This window comes from Podarcis cretensis (genome assembly GCF_951804945.1).
Source record: "Podarcis cretensis genome assembly, chromosome: 4".
Classification (NCBI taxonomy): Eukaryota; Metazoa; Chordata; class Lepidosauria; order Squamata; family Lacertidae; genus Podarcis; species Podarcis cretensis.
This window is the reverse complement of record NC_137173.1, coordinates 24,608,776-24,627,207: the sequence shown is the minus strand read 5'-3', so window position 1 is coordinate 24,627,207 and position 18,432 is coordinate 24,608,776. Positions and strand designations below refer to the sequence as shown.

Sequence of the window (18,432 nt, the reverse complement as noted above, 5' to 3'; positions counted from 1 at the left end):
GGTCTAAGAAACAAAACGTTGGGCTTCAGAGGCGAAGCTTCTTCGAAGTGGCCAATAAGGATTCGCTCCGCGATGGAGGCGCGGAGATCCTGGGCGGAGATTGGGGCGCGCGGGGCTGGGGGCGGGGCAAGAGTTGCGGTTGGGGGAACTGAAAAGAGAGGCTGGGGGCTGTTTGTGAGGTGTTCGGCCCCGGGAAATGCGGGCTTGGCGGGGACGCGTGTCTGGAGGTGCAGATTCACACGTTCAACCCCCCTTTGTCATTCGGACGCGCATTATACGCCTAAAACATTTAGTAATTGAAAGCTTTCATTTTATATGCACTGCAAAGAGTACACACGCCCAATATATATTATCGTCATTACAGTTACAGATAGGTAGCCGTGTTGGTCTGCCATAGTCAAAACAAAATTTAAAAAATCCTTCCAGTAGCACCTTAAAGATTAAAAAATTCCTTCCAGTAGCACCTAACTTAGTTGGTCTTTAAGGTGCTACTGGAAGGAATTTTTTTATTTTGTATCGTCATTACAATTACTCTTTGTTACCCAGCCTTCACCCCAACGTCCCAGGGCAAGTTACAACAGTTAAAACGTGGTATGAAAAACAGTTTAAAACGACTTAAAATTTCCGAAGTGAAGTGGGTCCTAAAAACGCATCTGGAGTGTCAGGTACATGATTTGTAAGCCGCAGTGGTTTATAGAGCGTCGGTCTTAGGATAGTGTCAGCCTATGAGCATATAATTGGACGCAGGTGGCGCTGTGGGTTAAAGCCTCAGCGCCTAGGGCTTGCCGATCGAAAGGTCGGCGGTTCGAATCCCTGCGGCGGGGTGCGCTCCCGCTGCTCGGTCCCAGCGCCTGCCAACCTAGCAGTTCGAAAGCACCTCCGGGTGCAAGTAGATAAATAGGGACCGCTTACCAGCGGGAAGGTAAACGGCGTTTCCGTGTGCGGCTCTGGCTCACCAGAGCAGTGATGTCACGCTGGCCACGTGACCCGGAAGTGTCTCCGGACAGCGCTGGCCCCTGGCCTCTTAAGTGAGATGGGCGCACAACCCCAGAGTCTGTCAAGACTGGCCCGTACGGGCAGGGGTACCTTTACCTTTACCTATGAGCATATAAAGTTCCATGCGTCAAAACACCAGCTTTGATCGCACTTCAGTGCCCTCACAGTATCTTCCTAACCCCTTGCATTTACAAGTAGTAATCATTTTTACTGCTGGTAAAACTGTTCCAATTAAAAAAAAAAATCATATACATGTAGGAAGAAAGCAACTCCCAAGTATCACAATTCAGCAAGCACAACGATCTCTGGGACTTGTTTTCTTTTTGCATAATAGAATCTCAATGAAATATTTACTAAAAGAAAAAATACAGGAGAATATGCAGTCTCTAAGTCTGCCTTGAGTTTCCAGCATGGGGGAAACAAACTCTGTATTGAACAGCATGGGTGCGATGACTTTAGTTTTGTGTGACATACTTTTCAACAATAAAACTTATAAAAGACTTAATCTGGGTATGCACCTTTTGTTATTGGATAGTGGGCCTGTGTCTTTAAATGGCTCACTGGCAGTCAGAAATTCAGCTGTACATCTTTTATGAGCAATTCAATTTGACATTGTTAGCTAAGTTTCACAGGAGCTGCAAGGTAACCTTGAGGCATTGTCTATGCAAATCATTTTACAGAGAATTTTCTTTTACTTGATAGTAGCAATTGTTGGTGATCTGGAGTACTTTTGTGGATAAGCTAGAGGGCACTCAAGTATATTTCCATGCTTAGCTGCATAAGGAAGTTGCAGACTCAGAAGGCACTGCATTAAACAACCTACAGTATTTTATTGCTGTTTCTTTCCTAATTGAAGAGAGAGAGTGTGTGTGTGTGTAACGTGTTTACACCTGAAAAGTGTTCTTCATCTTCTTGGAAGGTAGTAGAAGTCTCCATATTGCCTTGGCAAAAGCTGTTGGGACTTCTATGGCTCTGCCTGCCATTTCCCCCAATCCTTTTCTCTGAAGCTCTGTGGCACCTTAAAAGACTAAATAGGTTTTTTTATGTAGGGCAGTTCTCTTTCTTCTCTTTCTTCTGTCAGGTAACCCTCCCTGAGAAATGTAATCAAGAGACACCAGTTTGTTCTTTCGCAACATTCTTGTAATATATACAGTATCTCATTAATGCTGAGGCCTTTAGTGACAATATTTCTTTCCTCTAATAATAGCTCTTCGGAAGTGTTTTAGGAATCTGTTTGTCATGCAATTAAGGATGTGCTTTGTTCAGAATTAAAAAAAGGGGGTTGATTGTTTATAATAGTAAATGTGTGTTTTAAAAGAGGGGGGTGGAGTAGGGACACAGGAAATCAATTCCTCATACGGCATGAATCACTTACATTCTTGGCAACCAAGTTCAAGTTTACAAGAATGCTCAGTTTGATCAACTTCCTTCGAAATATTGTAAGCTGAGAGCACAAAAGTGATTGGGGAGAAGAGAACAGGAGAAAAAAAGATACATGTATGGATCTGTGTAGAAGGCTTAATAAATGACAAGGAAGCAGTTAATGTAGTAAATAAATGTTATTGCTCAAAATATGTTGCAAATTTACTATTGAACTAGTGGTCAGGTGAGCGAAGAGCAAAAAGGTATCCTCCTAAAGCTTTTTTGCATTGCAGAAATGGGAGAAGAAGTGAGAGCTGAAAATCAAGTTCACATTTTGAATGTGTTGCCCATTATGATTCTGCTTAAAGGCATTATTTTGCCCATTGTTGTTGTTTAGTCGTTTAGTCGTGTCCGACTCTTCGTGACCCCATGGACCAGAGCACGCCAGGCACTCCTGTCTTCCACTGCCTCCGCAGTTTGGTCAATCTCATGCTGCTAGCTTCAATTCTTCGGCGATCAGCCTTCTTTATGGTCCAGCTCTCACTTCCATACATCACTACTGGGAAAACCATAGCTTTAACTATACAGACCTTTGTTGGCAAGGTGATGTCTCTACTTTTTAAGATGCTGTCTAGGTTTGTTATTGCTTTTATCCCAAGAAGCAGGCGTCTTTTAATTTCGTGCCTGCTGTCACCATCTGCAGTGATCATGGAGCCCAAGAAAGTAAAATCTCTCACTGCCTCCATTTCTTCCCCTTCTATTTGCCAGGAGATGATGGGACCAGTGGCAATGATCTTCGTTTTTTTGATGTTGAGCTTCAAACCATATTTTGCGCTCTCCTCTTTCACCCTCATTAAAAGGTTCTTTAATTCCTCCTCACTTTCTGCCATCAAGGTTGTGTCATCTGCATATCTGAGGTTGTTGATATTTCTTCCGGCAATCTTAATTCCAGCTAGGGATTCATCCAGCCTAGCCTTTCGCATGATGAATTCTGCATATAAGTTAAATAAGCAGGGAGACAATATACAGCCTTGCCGTACTCCTTTCCCAATTTTGAACCAACCAGTTGTTCCATATCCAGTTCTAACTGTAGCTTCTTGTCCCACATAGAGATTTCTCAGGAGACAGATGAGGTGATCAGGCACTCCTATTTCTTTAAGAACTTGCCATAGTTTGCTGTGGTCGACACAGTCAAAGGCTTTTGCATAGTCAATGAAGCAGAAGTAGATGTCTTTCTGAAACTCTCTAGCTTTCTCCATAATCCAGCGGATGTTTGCAGTTTGGTCTCTGGTTCCTCTGCCCCTTCCAAATCCGGCTTGCACTTCTGGGAGTTCTCGATCCACATACTGCTTGAGCCTTCCTTGTAGAATTTTAAGCCTAACCTTGCTAGCGTGTGAAATGAGTGCAATTGTGCGGTCATTACAAGAGGCAAAACTGGAGTCAATTCCAGCTGAGCCAATTCCAGGTGAGAGTACCTATATATTATATTATATATATATATATATATATATATATATATATATATGCATCATTTTTAAGTGTACACTTAGCGTGTTATGTATATATCTAAAAGGGTAAATTATGAAATTATGAAGTGGTTCTAAATTGTTTGGGCTACTCAAGACCAGCAGAGGGACTGTAGCAGCCCCTGTCTTGGTGAACAATCAGTAATGCAACAAGAAACTGAGTAAATGAGCAAGAAATAAAGCACAACGGAGCTAAAATACCTACTTCCTATAAACACTGATGGGCTCTGAAAACTGCACATGGCTAACTCAGAAAGAGCTCATTGGGTTGCGTTGCACAGCTCATTGAAAATACCAGCTCAGTGTGTGGTGACGGGGGGGGGGGAGCAAATTCCGTACCTCAGATGATTTTAAAAGGTTTTGAAAACAAAACTGCTAGTAAGGCTCTGGTGGTGGGAACATCCCATGCCTGGACTTCTGCTAATGAGACATTCCTGTTGAAAGAAAAATATATTGCACAGTGGTAGAAGATCTGCCTTGTGGGCAGATTCAATCTGCAGGTAAAGCTGGAAGAGACTCAAACCCTGGAGAGAGGCTGCGAGTCACTGCAAGCAGTGCTGAGTTTGAGGGACAAATAGGCTGATTCAGTATAAGGCAGCTTCTTATGTTCCTGTCTTTTTGTTCCAGAAAGGAGGGATTGCATGTTCTGCTGGTTTCCCCCCAGCTCCTTTGCTCCTTGAAAATCTGCTCTGGAAGGTTTGGGGACCCTCCAGAGAAGCATGAAGGCAGTGGGTGGGGAGAAGAGATTGGCCAAAAGAATCTGTTGCCTCCGCTTGATCCAAATTCCATCTTTGAATGGGAGCACACAGAGGACTAGTTGGGATCCGAGGCATATTTTTATAGATTTGGTGTCACTCCATGTACTGTTTCATTTCCCCCCGTTTTGAAAAAGGATATGATAAAAGCTCTGCATCTCCTTTACATCTGCAGGTGTAGCAGTGGACGTGCTGGACCATTTGTCTTTCCTTGGTAATGGACTGGATGAGAGCCAACAAACTGAAGCTCAGACAGGAGAAGACCGAAGCACTCTTTGTGGGTGGTCAAGGACTAGAATGGATGGGAGGTGACCTGCTCTTGATGAGGTTACACTCCCACAGGAAGGAGCAGGTATGTAGCTTGGGGGTACTTGTGGATTCTTTGCTGTCCTTTGACGGTCAAGTGGCCTCGGTGGCTGGAGTGCCTTGCATAAGTGGCCCACTACGCCCCTATCTGGCCAGGGGTAGCCTAACTTCTGTTGTCTATACTCTGGTAATGTGTTGTATCTGGGGCTGCCTTGTGGAATTCAGCAGCATTGGATGTATTTAAATTGGGAATTATAAAATTCTAGAATAGAATAACACAGTAATTCTTTCCTGTATAACTAGGTTGGGAAGGGGTAGAGGAGAAAAGCTTTGCCAGAGCTCTTTGTCCACCATGGAGACCCCCACTATGCTTGTGTGAAATCCTTTGGGCATAGATCTACTGCTGGCATTAACTAGTGTTAAGCCCTGAAACTGGGCATTCCAGGGGTGGGACAGAATCAGCCCTAAATCTGTTTGATCCATGGAGGCTGGTTCATTAGGGCATATGGGGCAGTGCCCCACCAGTGTCAAGCTTTTTATTTCTTGCTGCCGTCACAGTGAGGTCTTCTGGTCATTCTGAGTTAACTGGGTGACCTGCTTTATTTTAGACAGTCAAAATGGACTTGTAATCAACCAGAAGGGCTGCTGCTGTGTGAGGTTAAAGTATTTACTGTTATTTTAATGCTTGTCTTTCTGCCAGCAAATGCCTTAAGTCACTGACAGCAATGCTTTCTTATGTATGTTTACCCATAAACAAGACCCACTGTGTTCAGTGAGGCATACGCCCAGGTAAATGTGCCTAGCAATGCAGCCTGAATGAAGCAACTCTACTCTTAAGCTTCCATAGAAATCGCTCAGAGCTCAATTTATTGATCCACACAAAAACATTTTAATATTTTTAACTGTTAATTTTAATTGTTCTCAATAGTTTTTACTGATAATTTTAATATTTATTGTAAACCAATTTGAGGCTTTATTACAATCAACAGTATGTAAATTTTGATAATTAATTAAAAAGAGAACTAAGGTGGCAGTTCTGGCTCTTGTCAGGAGGGCCCCCACAACTAACAAACCAAGCTAAACTCTGGCACCAGCAATAGCTTTGAGCTTAGAAATCTGTCTAATGCAGTAGTTTGCAAACTCCCACATACACCCCAGTCCTATTGAAAAATGCTGAAGTTCTTGGCAGACAACTTAGGGTATTTCTGCCCACTGCAGTGATTGTGATACCCTGTGCTATATGCTGTATGATTTTAAACTTTATTTTTTGATGCTTTTATTTTTTTCTATACTGTATTTTGTAAAGAAATAGAATTCAAATTGCAATACAGTATAAGAAATAAAAGAAGCCATACAGATACCATTAAAAAGGAGTACGACTATGGAATGAGGGATGTGTCGTCGCCTGTTTTCAACCACAAATCCACAAGTGTGCCCTGGACCACCTGAATGAACCTTGTGGACCACAATTTGGGAACCCCTGGTCTAATGCTTTCACGTACTTCTGCATGGGAGAATAAGGATGCAGTCATGAAATCCTTCCACTGAAAAATATATATCGTCTTTCCACAGCTGTGGTTTTATTTCATCACAAGAGGCGCACGTGGCATAGAACATAGAAGAATTGTGGGAGTTCCTTGCCTTATGGTGATATTTCCGTGGGGAAAGGAAGAACACAATAATAAGATTCACTGACTATGTATGCATATATTAATTCCTGTAAAATAGTCATTGAAAGTCATGCTTCCCTTTTTCCTGAAACCCAGGAGGAAAATAATTATTCTGTTGTAAATATTTGGCTGGAGGGTTTTTGTAACAAACCTTAATGTTTTCATAGAAATCAGTGAGTGACTAATGCTTGGGAGCTGACTGAATTCATTCCAAGACCAAGAGTTATGAAACTGTGCTTTGAGCTAGCTTCCTTTCACATTACCACTCTGTCAAGTAGAGCCCTGACCTTTCAGGACCACCCTCTTCAGGAATGGAGGTCATTCTGCCTGCATCCTGTCTCACGAAGGCACACCCCTCCCCCTCCAAGTGCAAGAGAGTTTCTGCTGCAGACGGACTGTGACATTTTGCTTCCCTGTACAGTTTCTGCTATGGATTTTTGTTTGCCAGTGAAAGTCAACAGTGGTGAAGCGAACATGAATAAAAACACACACAGCAAAAGAAACACAGTACTGTAACAGCCTTTCACTTGGAAATGCATCATGAGCTACTGAAATAGACGGCAGAGGAGCTGGAAGTGTACCATTAATAGACAAGCTGCATCTTCCTTACTTAGATACTGTGTGGTATGATACTAAACTGAACACTATTTCTGGGGTTCTCTTCATCTCTAGCAGTGTTTCTCTACTAACTTGTGATGCTTTTCTTAGAGCCAGTTCCCTGTGTTATCCTCTAGGCCAGTGCCGCAAAACCACAAGCCAAGGGGTTGAAATGTGACCTCTCAAAACCAAGTCACACCTCTCACTGGCACTATTTTTCAGCCTCCTTGAGTTTTTTTTGCCCACCTGGACTGTGTTATTGAACTCTGAATTATGCTTCTTGCCTGAATGGAGGCTAGACAGAGGCATCTGAGTGTTTGCAAAACCAACCTATTGTATAAAGATGAAATTTACATTAGGTGTCTCTGGCCCCACCCATGTGCCCCCCTCGACCCCCACAGAAGGTTGTCCAGAAGGGAAGGTCGCCCACTGTCTCCAAACAGTACCCTACCCCTGCTAGGTACATCTGTCAGGTTCCATTTTTAACTCCGTACTCCAGTTTAGGAGGCCTTCTGCCTACCTTGTAAATGCTATAACCAAGGTAAAGGTAAAGGGACCCCTGACCATTAGGTCCAGTCGTGGCCGACTCTGGGGTTGCGGCGCTCATCTCACTTTATTGGCCAAGGGAGCCGGGGTACAGCTTCCAGATCATGTGGCCAGCATGACTAAGCCGCTTCTGGCGAACCAGAGCAACGCACGGAAACGCCGTTTACCTTCCCGCCAGAGCGGTACCTATTTATCTACTTGCACTTTGACGTGCTTTCGAACTGCTAGGTTGGCAGGAGCAGGGACCGAGCAACGGGAGCTCACCCCATCGCGGGGATTCGAACCACCGACCTTCTGATCGGCAAGTCCTAGGCTCTGTGGTTTAACCCACAGTGCCACCCGCGTTCCTTTTATAACCAAGGACCCTTCTCCAATTTGGTTTAAACTACTCAGAATCACTATCTGCTCTGAAAATGACCCTTGCCAGCAGGAAACAATCAAAGCATCTCAATTTGCCATGCTACCTTTGGCACTTCCTTGAACACGCTTATCTATCCCCCTGCAATTCAATTTCTTCTCACTTACTTCTACAGGAGTAACAAACACATTTGAACATGTTGCAGGTGGCAGATTTTGGCGGTACTGTTAAAAAACATAAATTGCCATATTTATTATAATTATTAACTTCTTTTTACCTCTAGGAAAGACAGCCACTTGGATTTTCCCCTTCAGGCACAATAATATCTTGTGCCATCTCATCTTGGAACAACCACACTCACCTGGGTCAATCAGTAACCATGAGTCAGACAAAGGTAAAACAAAGTTTTGTTTTCTGTATGCAGATGTGCCTTGCTTGGAGTGCCTTTCTGTTACACAAGGGCTGCTGCTCTGGCCAGAATGCCCTGCCTTGCCAGAGCATAGATAATAAACTGATGCTGAGCTGAAATCCCTGAGTGGCTCCCGTTTCCCAAAAATACAGCCCCAACCGTGTGATAACTGGGTCTCAAGGGCACACAGCCATTTTAAAGGAAAAAGCGTTACCACTACTATGAGATAACTTTTCCTCCTAGTTTTTCAGGTCTTATGATTTTGCTTAAAACCAGTAAATAAAAAAATAATAAGTTACTGTGCTGAAAAATATCTACAAATCACCCACCGACTCACTCACCAACCTGTAATCCCTGTTATTGCCTGATTTATCTTTCCTGGAATAGATTGCAAACCTCTGTAGCAAGGTCTATGCTACTTCTGTACAGGATCTGGGACACAGTGCTAAAGCCAGTGATGTTTTCTAGAGGGTTGCATTTGCGTTGGATCCGAGCATGAATTCCCTTGCTCTGTTTATCTTACTTACCTCACTTACCTGCTACCAGGTCAAACAGCATTGCTCCCATGTAGCCTACCCTTCTTGATGAAAAGCAGGTGAGCAAATGTTTGCGTAGTAAATAGCTTCATGTTGCATGACAAGATCAGACCCATACTTATTTTAACCTTCATTTTCAAACCTTATTTCTTCTCCGTTTGGTAAAGAATGGGGAGGGAGGGGATTTTTCTTTCTTCAGTTCCCCCTTCCCTTCAAGCACTGGGCAACTGGGAACAGCACAGAAATACTTGGCCTATAACTGAGAGACAGCCATGTGCTTTGACCTTCATTTTTACTAGGTGAGGGGTGTGAAAGCCCAGGCAGGGTGGGTTTTTTTTTTTCCCTTAAAATTTGGAGGGGGACCTGCCTCCCCTCATTATCCTAGCTTATTCTGGACTTTCACATCTCTACCTACTCTCTATATTTTTTATAGTCTAGCAACAGATTTTCTATAAAATCTTTATTGAGCTGCTTTTAAGGCAGGGATTCAAGACAGGGATGTTGTGGTGCTTCCCTTCCTCTCCCTTTCACACTCTGCAAGATAAAGCCATTCAAGAGTTTTAATTAGAGAGCAAACACAGGCTGTCGCTTTCCACTGTGTGACGCACATAAAAACCTATTTGCTTGTTCCAGTCTCACGCGTGCAGAACAGAACAGCTATATGAGAGCTGTTACTGCCTTTCTTAAGGCACTCAGGATATAAATGGTCACAACAGCATCAATAAGCATGTATGTTAAAATTGGGCCTTCCACCCAAATGAACAAGAGAGGGAGAAGCAAGCTGAATGCAGTGAAAAAATAGTTTTTGAAGGTTTAAGACAGGGATGGGGAACCTCAGGCCTGGAGGGGGGGGATGTCTCCCCCCAGACCTCTCTGCCTGGCCCTTGGCATTGTTCCCGGGCCATGCCCACTCGCTGGCTGACCTTGCATCTCACCCACTTTGAGTGTTTTTGCTTGGCTGGAATATCCTTGAACACTGATAATGACTCTTGCTTGAAGGGAGGATAGAGGGGTGTGTAGAAATTTGCCCACCAGTTAAAAGATAAAATTTGCATTCATTGTTCCACACACTTTTGTGTATGGCTCCATCTGCTTTGTTCCCCCATCGCCCCAGGGTTGAGGAATGAGGTGCTCCACCCCTGATTTAAGGGATGAATTTATCAGAGGAGGTAAAAAAAATAGTTGTGCTCGTTTAACGGAAGGTCTCATTCTAAGGATAGGAACAAAACAGTGAAAGAAAAACAGGGTTGTTGTTGGAAAAAGGCAGTTTTCCTCCTCCGTAAAGTGTGGTTCAATTTACTTGATGTTCTGATGTCATTACTAAGTGTGTTTCTACCTGCCCTGCATCACTGAGTGCCACTGGCAGAATGCTCAGTGTGATGAGGATGCAAATTGTATTCCACCTTGCAGTAATACAGGAGGGAATTTGTCATGGGCCTTCTGTTTTTTGCAAGGTATAGTTCTGCCCAAGGTTGCAGAAACACCACCCACCCCATCAAACATTCTAGGGTCCTCTAAATGCTACACAACTGGCAAGTATGTCTCTGTAGATTTGGGAGGACCTCCCCTGTGTCCCTCTAAATATGTTGACAAAAAAAGAGAGCTAGAATGGGGAGAATCAGGAACTGTTTGACCCACCCCATGAAAAATCACAAGAGGAAGAGCTGCAGCTGCTGTAAACCAATCTATTTGTTTTAGCAAAGTAGAAGGGTATTCACTTTCCATGCAGAAATTCCCAGGTTCAATCCCTGGCATCTTAATTTAAAAGGTGTAACGAAAAGCCTCTGCCAGAGACCCTTTAGACCCTCGGGCAATCAGAATGAACAGTGCTTTGCTGGATGGATAAATTATCTGACTGGGTAGGAGTGGTCAACCTATGACCCTCTAAGTTGTTGGATTCCCATCAGCCCCAGCCAGCCTAACTGATGGTCAGGGATGATGACTTGTAGTCCAAAAACATCTGGAGGGTCACACATTCTCCATCCCTGCTGTAGTAAAACAGCTTCCCCGTGTGTGTTTTTAAATGTATTTTTATTAAAGATGTTCTTGATTTACCAAGGTATGGGCAATGTCTCTCTCTTGTATTTTTTTTCCATGTAATATTTTTTTTTTACAAATCGGCTTCATTTGTTGAGACATTAGGAAGAATAGGGGGAAAGAGGTGGAGTGGGAGGAAAGATGAGTGGGGGTGGGGTCAGGTGGTGATGTTTCTATTTTACTTAATATATGTGGGGTTTTGTGTCAGCGTTGCTTGTGCAGGTTCTCTGCTGTTCACTTGTGTTCCTTTGGTGGTGAGGTTGGGGTTGGCCTGGGGTGTGGTTGTTTGTTTGTGATTGGATGTGGTGGTCTTTGTTTTCATGTGTGAGTGGGGTGGGTGGGTGTTTTGGATCAGGTTATCCATATTGATTTGAATGCTGTTGGTGGATTTTTGTCATTGTCTTGTTGGGCTGTGTGTGTGATAAAGGGGAGCCATACAGGGATGAAGGCGTCTTCTTCTATTTGTCCCCGTGTCAGTTTCAGTTTATTGGTTAATTTTTCTAGTAAGGCTGTTTACAGCTTCCCCCTGTTGATTGATACTTGTCATTTGGGCCACAGCTACTTTTGGTGGTTTTGTTTTTGTAAAACTTTTGCCCACGCTAGCGGGCAGAATAAATGGCAACTGGAAGACTCCAGGTCTGTCTTCTCCAACCTGGATTTTATGAGTCATAAGATCCCACTCAGCATCAAATTATAGCACACACAGCAGAGACTGAAAAAGAAAAGGGCTAAAAATGTAAAATAAAGCCAAGACTGCTGCAGAGCTTTTCAAAGCAAGTAAATATCCTTGAGAGAAGCTAAAAACTGACTGGTGTGGGAAGGAAGTTCAGAATGGGTATACAAATCCTTGAGCTTCAGAAGACTATAAGCAGCAAACAATAGTATGATAATGACACCAAAAATCCATACACATCGGAAGCACTTTAAAATGAAAGCATATGCTGCTAATTGTATAACACTAGAAACCACTTAATTAGTAGGTATTGTACAAGGGACCAGTCACACCTACACATACCATGTGCAGTGAATACCTTTACCGAAGTCCCACATTTACTCCCCGGTGCAGTGTGGATAAGATTACAGCTTACAGTCCTATACACACCTGGGAATCCTATGAATACTCACCTGAGAGTAGCACACAAAGCCACCATCAGCACGGACAATGATCAGGGATGGAGAAAACTGTAGTCCAGCAACATCAGGAGGACTACAGATTCTCCAGCTCTATCTAAGGGACCTCTCAAGGGAGAACTGAATGTGCAGGGGACATTTTTTTTTTTTTTAAAAAAATATTATTATTGCAATTTAAAATTAACAGGTAAACATAATCTTTTCCTTTTACATTTGCATATATAATCTACTTATTCTTCTATACATATTAATCTACTCTATATTATAATTGAATTTCCCCTACCCTACCTCTTAACAGCTTCATCTTCTCTCTTTATTTCATTTTCTTTTGTACTGTGTTCTCATATAAAAAAAGGTAAAGGACCATTAGGTCCGGCCGTGACCAACTCTGAGGTTGTGGCACTTATCTCGCTTTATTGGCCAAGGGAGCCGGCATACAGCTTCCGGGTCATGTGGCTAGCATGACTAAGCCGCTTCTGGTGAACAAGAGCAGCGCACGGAAACACCGTTTACCTTCCCGCCGGAGCGGTACCTATTTATCTACTTGCACTTTGATGTGCTTTCGAACTGCTAGGTTGGCACCTTTTCTTTGTATATCTCCTCTGATTGTCTTTTATTTTGTGAAATTTATTCTAGACACACCCGTTTGGATTTGGGAACCACGTTTACACATATAACTTTTAAAACAATCCTGTTCTTTTTTCACCTTTAAACTTGAGTGATTTCTTATTGCTTCTGTCATTTTGGCTAATTCAGTGTATTCACACTATTGCTTTTGCCACTCTTCCTTAGTTGGTATCACATCCCCTTTCCAATACTTGGCAATTAATACTCTAGCCGTAGTTGCTGCATAAAGCAACACTCTTTTACTTACTCTAGGAATGTTTATTGGGGGGACAGATTCATTTGTTCCAACAAAGTTTGATCTCCAAGTGAAGCCTTCTTAGCTGAGGTGCTCATACTTCAGCACTGCCTCTTTCCTGGATAATGTTGAACTTCAATGTTGGCCTAGAACCTTACGGTTTCCTCTTCTTCATTACGTCCCTCTTGGCTCATTACCTGTGCTGAGATGGGGCCACAGGCAAGGAGGCAGTTGGCTGCTTGGGACCCATACTCAAGAGCAGAGGCCTCTCTAGATCCCTGTTTGGGTTACTTGGTAGACAAGTTCTGGCTAAGGGCCTTTGACTTGGGTCTAGCCTTTCTATGGCCTTCCTTGCTGCTCATTTTGAACGGGCCACAGTGGGGGTCATCATCACAACCACTTTGTGCAACTGAGTGGAGATCACCATCCTAACTACTTCCTGCAGGCTCATAGAATTACAGCGCACACTCCATGGGGTCTCTGCTGGTAGAGGCCAAGTGGGCAGGATTTGCTCCCATTGTAACACTTTGCTGTCCCCTACCCCCTGGAATAGTTGTCAGCCTCCCTGCAATGCAGGGGGTCGGACTAGATTGACCCTTAGGGTACCTTCCTACTCTTCCAATTCTAAGATCTCAGCTATATGTGCTAAACTTAGAGACGGCACCCGGGTGGGGTGACTAATGCTGACCCGTGTCTCTGGTGGCGCTAGTCTTTGCAGCGAAAAGTCTGCCTTTCCCACTTGCATCCTCCTGCTTACTTTGCCCCACAGAATCCAGTTACAGCCATCAGCTCCTATCTGCATAGCACCACCCTGGGTCCAGAGCAGGAGTGGGGAACCTCAGGTCAAATGCAATCCTCCAGGCCTCTCTTCCTGCCCCTCTGCACTCTCCCAGGCCACGTCAACTCTGCAGACCACAACCCCCACTGGTCCTCCTGCCCCACGCCTTGAGCGCTTTTGCTTTGCTGAAATGTGCCCTTGTGTTGCGCTAATGCCTTTTGCATGCCTGGATGGAGGGCGAAGATCAGTGTGGGGCTGCAGAAACATCCCGCTTGCATACCTGGATTGTACAAAGGTAAGGGCCACAACTGTTTTCTTTGTCCATGGAGTTTTCTTGGCAGGGATATTGGAGTGGCTTGCCAGTTCTTGCTCCAGGTGGATCACGTGAAGCTGAGGCTCCAATACCTTGGCCACCTCATGAGAAGAGAAGACTCCTTGGAAAAGACCCTGATGTTGGGAAAGATTGAGGGCACAAGAAGAAGGGGATGACAGAGGACGAGATGGTTGGACAGTGTTCTTGAAGCTACCAGCATGAGTTTGACCAAACTGCGGGAGGCAGTGGAAGACAGGAGTGCCTGGCGTACTCTGGTCCATGGGGTCACGAAGAGTCGGACACAACTAAACAACTAAACAACAACAAAGGACCACAGCCACTGCTCCAGCCATTTTTGCCTCTGGCAAATGGCCCATGGAAGGTTGCCTTTGAGGGAATGCAGGTTGAAAATAGTTTCCCCCACCCTGGTTTGGAGCATGCCAGAATGCCGGGAGCACAGCGAGGTAACATTTTTGCAGCCTTCCTCACGGTACATTTCCGAAGCGGCCTTTGCTAGTAAACAAATGCCAATCCTCGATTTATTCAGAGGTCATTCTGAAAATCTCACATTCTTTCCCTGAACAACAGGATTAGACAACAATGGTGAAATACCTGTGAGCTGATTTATAGTTAGCATTCCCAGAATTCTTGTTGTGCCTGGAGGAGTGCCTGTGCACCTTCTCATTGGTTTATAGTTAGCACTTTTGGTCTCTCTCACACACAGCCCAGTCTCAGGCTTTTGTTTTGTGCAAAGGTTTTCATGATGGGTGAACCTCGGGGCTGAAGTCCAGGACTTTGCAGCCCAAGGGACCTCCCCCCACCCACAAGATGACCACCTGGAGAGCGGCAGGTGTTGGAGGCAGCAGCAAACAAGCTTGATATCAGCACCTAGGCTGAAATAAACATGCCATTTTAATCCCTCTGGTCATGATGGAGCTATGGTTCCAGTTAGTGTTCAAAACTGCACATATTCAGAGTGTTGTAGTATAGAGGTGCTGTCCTGTGCTGCTGGTGAATCTGATGAGGAGTGAAGCAGCGATAACTCTGAGATGCATATGCAAGTAAAGGCATCACTGGTCTCTGGGGACAGCCTCCACAGGTGGGTATTTTGGCCTCTTTCATTATCCTATCTATGCCTATCCAGAAGACACAATAAGTTCAATGGAGCTTATTCTCAGGTTAAGTGTGTATATACAGTAAAGGAAGACAGAAGTGCCTGGCGTGCTCTGGTCCATGGGGTCACGAAGAGTTGGACACGACTAAACGACTAAACAACAAATACAGTAAAGGTAAAGGTAAAGGTAAAGGGACCCCTGACCATTTGTGGTCCAGTTGTGACGGACTCTGGGGTTGCGGTGCTCAACTCGCTTTATTGGCTGAGGGAGCCGGCATACAGCTTCCGGGTCATGTGTCCAGCATGACTAAGCCGCTTCTGGCGAACCAGAGCAGCGCACGGAAACACCGTTTACCTTCCCGCCGGAGCGGTACCTATTTATCTACTTGCACTTTGATGTGCTTTCGAACTGCTAGGTTGGCAGGTGCAGGGACTGAGCAACGGGAGCTCACCCCGTCGCGGGGATTCAAACCGCCGACCTTCTGATCGACAAGTCCTAGGCTCAGTGGTTTAACCCACAGCGCCACCCGCATCCCTGTGTATATACAGTACTGCAGCCTTAATGAATGCGCTTGTCCCATGGCACAGCCACAGCTAGGAATTACTCTTGCACTATAACATGTCTGCTGTTTTATTTTGGGGGAGAAGTGTCTGGAGTCTGAAAAACACTGATGTAAATCAACAGGAGTACAAATTTAATCACTGTGTGGTGTTAAAAATAAATTCTACACGATACTACACAGCCCCATGCATGTCTACTCAGAAGTTAAGCTCCACTGTTTGCATCCTGACAGTGTTTACTCAAAAGTAAGCCTCACTGAGTTCTATTTAACTCTTACAAGAATCCTGTGCGGTAGGTTAGGCTAAGAGGAGGAACTCTTCATGGCAGATGGAGATCTGAACCCGAGTCTCCCTGGTCCTAGTGCAGGACAGTATAGCACACAAGCTTACATCAGAAATATATTTTGTTACCAGAGATATTTTCAGTTCATGTATGTACTACTATTTTTAGGTGCCCTTTGTAAGCCAAAGAAAACACCACTGAGCAATATTCATATTTAAGCAAGCACATTGCCATGCTTCGTGGGTTAATTGCTGCAATAATTTGAAAAATGAAGATGTGCAGCATTGCTTAAATTGCAGGTATTTGATCATTACAAAATGAACTGCTTCACCCCACCACATTCTTTTAGCCCTGGAATTTTCTGAGAACCTAATGGTTTTCTTGCTCTCTTCCAAGATGGGGTTTCCTTTCAGTTCCTTAATAAATTACCGTATTTTTTGCTCTATAAGACTCACTTTTTCCCTCCTAAAAAGTAAGGGGAAATGTGTGTGCATCTTATGGGGTGAATGCAGGCTGTGCAGCTATCCCAGAAGCCAGAAAGCAAGAGGGATTGCTGCTTTCACTGCGCAGCGATCCCTCTTGATGTTCTGGCTTCTGAGATTCAGAATATTTTTTTTCTTGTTTTCCTCCTCCCAAAACTAGGTACGTCTTGTGGTCTGGTGCGTCTTATAGAGCGAAAAATATGGTATTTTCATTGACACCACTTGAAGTTTAAAATGAATACTTATGTAACTGGCAGCACAGTTGAAATACCAAACATATTCTGTTTGTGGAGTCACTTTTTTATGGAACATGGCAGTTTGGAATATTTAGGCAGTTTGGAATATCTATATTATAAGTATTAGGGCTGTAGGGTTGTATCCAACAATGTCAAACCCAGAATAGGCCCACGGAAATCAACAGACTTAAGCTTTACTCTGGGTATGACTTTGTTGTATTTACACACAGTGAGGGACTGTAATACAATCCGACAGTCTATGGGTAAGCTCCATGCTATGTATGTCTTAGTTCAGTGATGGGGAACCTGTTTCCCTCCAGCTGTTGGATCCCAGCTCCCATCAGCTCCAGCCAGCAAAGCCAATGATCAAGGATGATGGGGGTTGTAGCCACTGCTAAAAAATGATATTGAGCTGTACTATGACCATTGATCTGACCCAGGATAAGGCAGCTTCCCCCTTTCCTGGAATTGCAACCTTAATAATTATACAGTGGTACCTCGGGTTACATACGCTTCAGGTTACATACACTTCAGGTTACAGACTCTGCTAACCCAGAAAAAGTACCTCGGGTTAAGAACTTTGCTTCAGGATGAGAACAGAAATTGTGCGGCGGCGGCGGTATGGCAGCAGCGGGAGGCCCCATTAACTAAAGTGGTCCTTCAGGTTAAGAACAGTTTCAGATTAAGAACAGACCTCCAGAATGAATTAAGTACTTAACCCGAGGTACCACTGTACTGGTAAGCAACATTAATGTTTCTGAATATTTTTGATGATACCAATGTAAATATATACTGTATTGTCAAAAGAATTGGTCTTAAATATGAATAGTCATTGCAACTCAATGGAAAACAGTCCCAAATCTTACACTGGATGCTTGGTACTGCTCACTCTGGAATATAGCTATTATGGAGAAAATAATTTGAGATTTCGGCAAGGACCAGAACCTACAGCCACTTTTTATACGATTTGGCATTCCTTTGGGGATATATACAGTGGAACCATCATTTTCAAGACAACTCTCCTCACAAGCCTGGCAAATCTGGAACAATAGTTGATGATCTGATAAGGTTGATTGCCTTTACTTGGACTTTGATAGTTTAACTCACGTGCAACTACTGATTCTACGCGCCTATTGTGTTGTTTTTCATCTTTTATTTTTCATGTTGTTTTAACTATCCTCTCTGTTTCTTTCCGCAGGGCAAACGAGTCCTGCACTGCAGCGGGATCGCGGTCCCTTCCAACTCTACAATTCTATAGCCATCATTATAAAATGGAGTTATTTTTTATTTTAAAAAAACTGCAAAACAGCAACAATTATTATTACCACTGTTATCCCGGTAACCAACATGGCTTAATAACGACTCGCGACCCAAGCAGACCCGCAACAGGTCCCAAGCCGCTTCTTTAACGCGCTATTTATCAGCGCAGCCGGGATCGTGCGAACAGGAGCGCGGCAGCCGAGGCGCGGGACGTCCATCGGTGCCCCGCCCATCCCGCGCTTGACGAGCAGGGCCCCGCCCCGCCCCTTTTCTTCCCCCGCTGGAATGCTGAAGGGGAGGGAGGCGGAATGACG

The 18,432-nt window shown here is 44.1% G+C and overlaps 1 long non-coding RNA gene across 3 annotated transcripts; it reads left to right on the top strand.

The window, feature by feature from the left end:
- Positions 1–132: 132 nt before the first annotated feature.
- LOC307215137 lies at positions 133–11,123 on the top strand. 3 transcript variants are annotated; one of them, XR_013838304.1, is made up of 4 exons: positions 133–227; positions 4,815–4,991; positions 8,400–8,510; positions 8,913–11,123. It is a non-coding gene; the product is annotated as an uncharacterized lncRNA (long non-coding RNA). The 3 variants fall into 3 exon arrangements; XR_013838305.1 differs by lacking the exon at positions 8,913–11,123 and having other exon boundaries at positions 8,400–8,644; XR_013838306.1 differs by lacking the exons at positions 8,400–8,510; positions 8,913–11,123 and adding an exon at positions 6,783–7,118.
- The last annotated feature ends 7,309 nt before the right edge of the window (positions 11,124–18,432 follow it).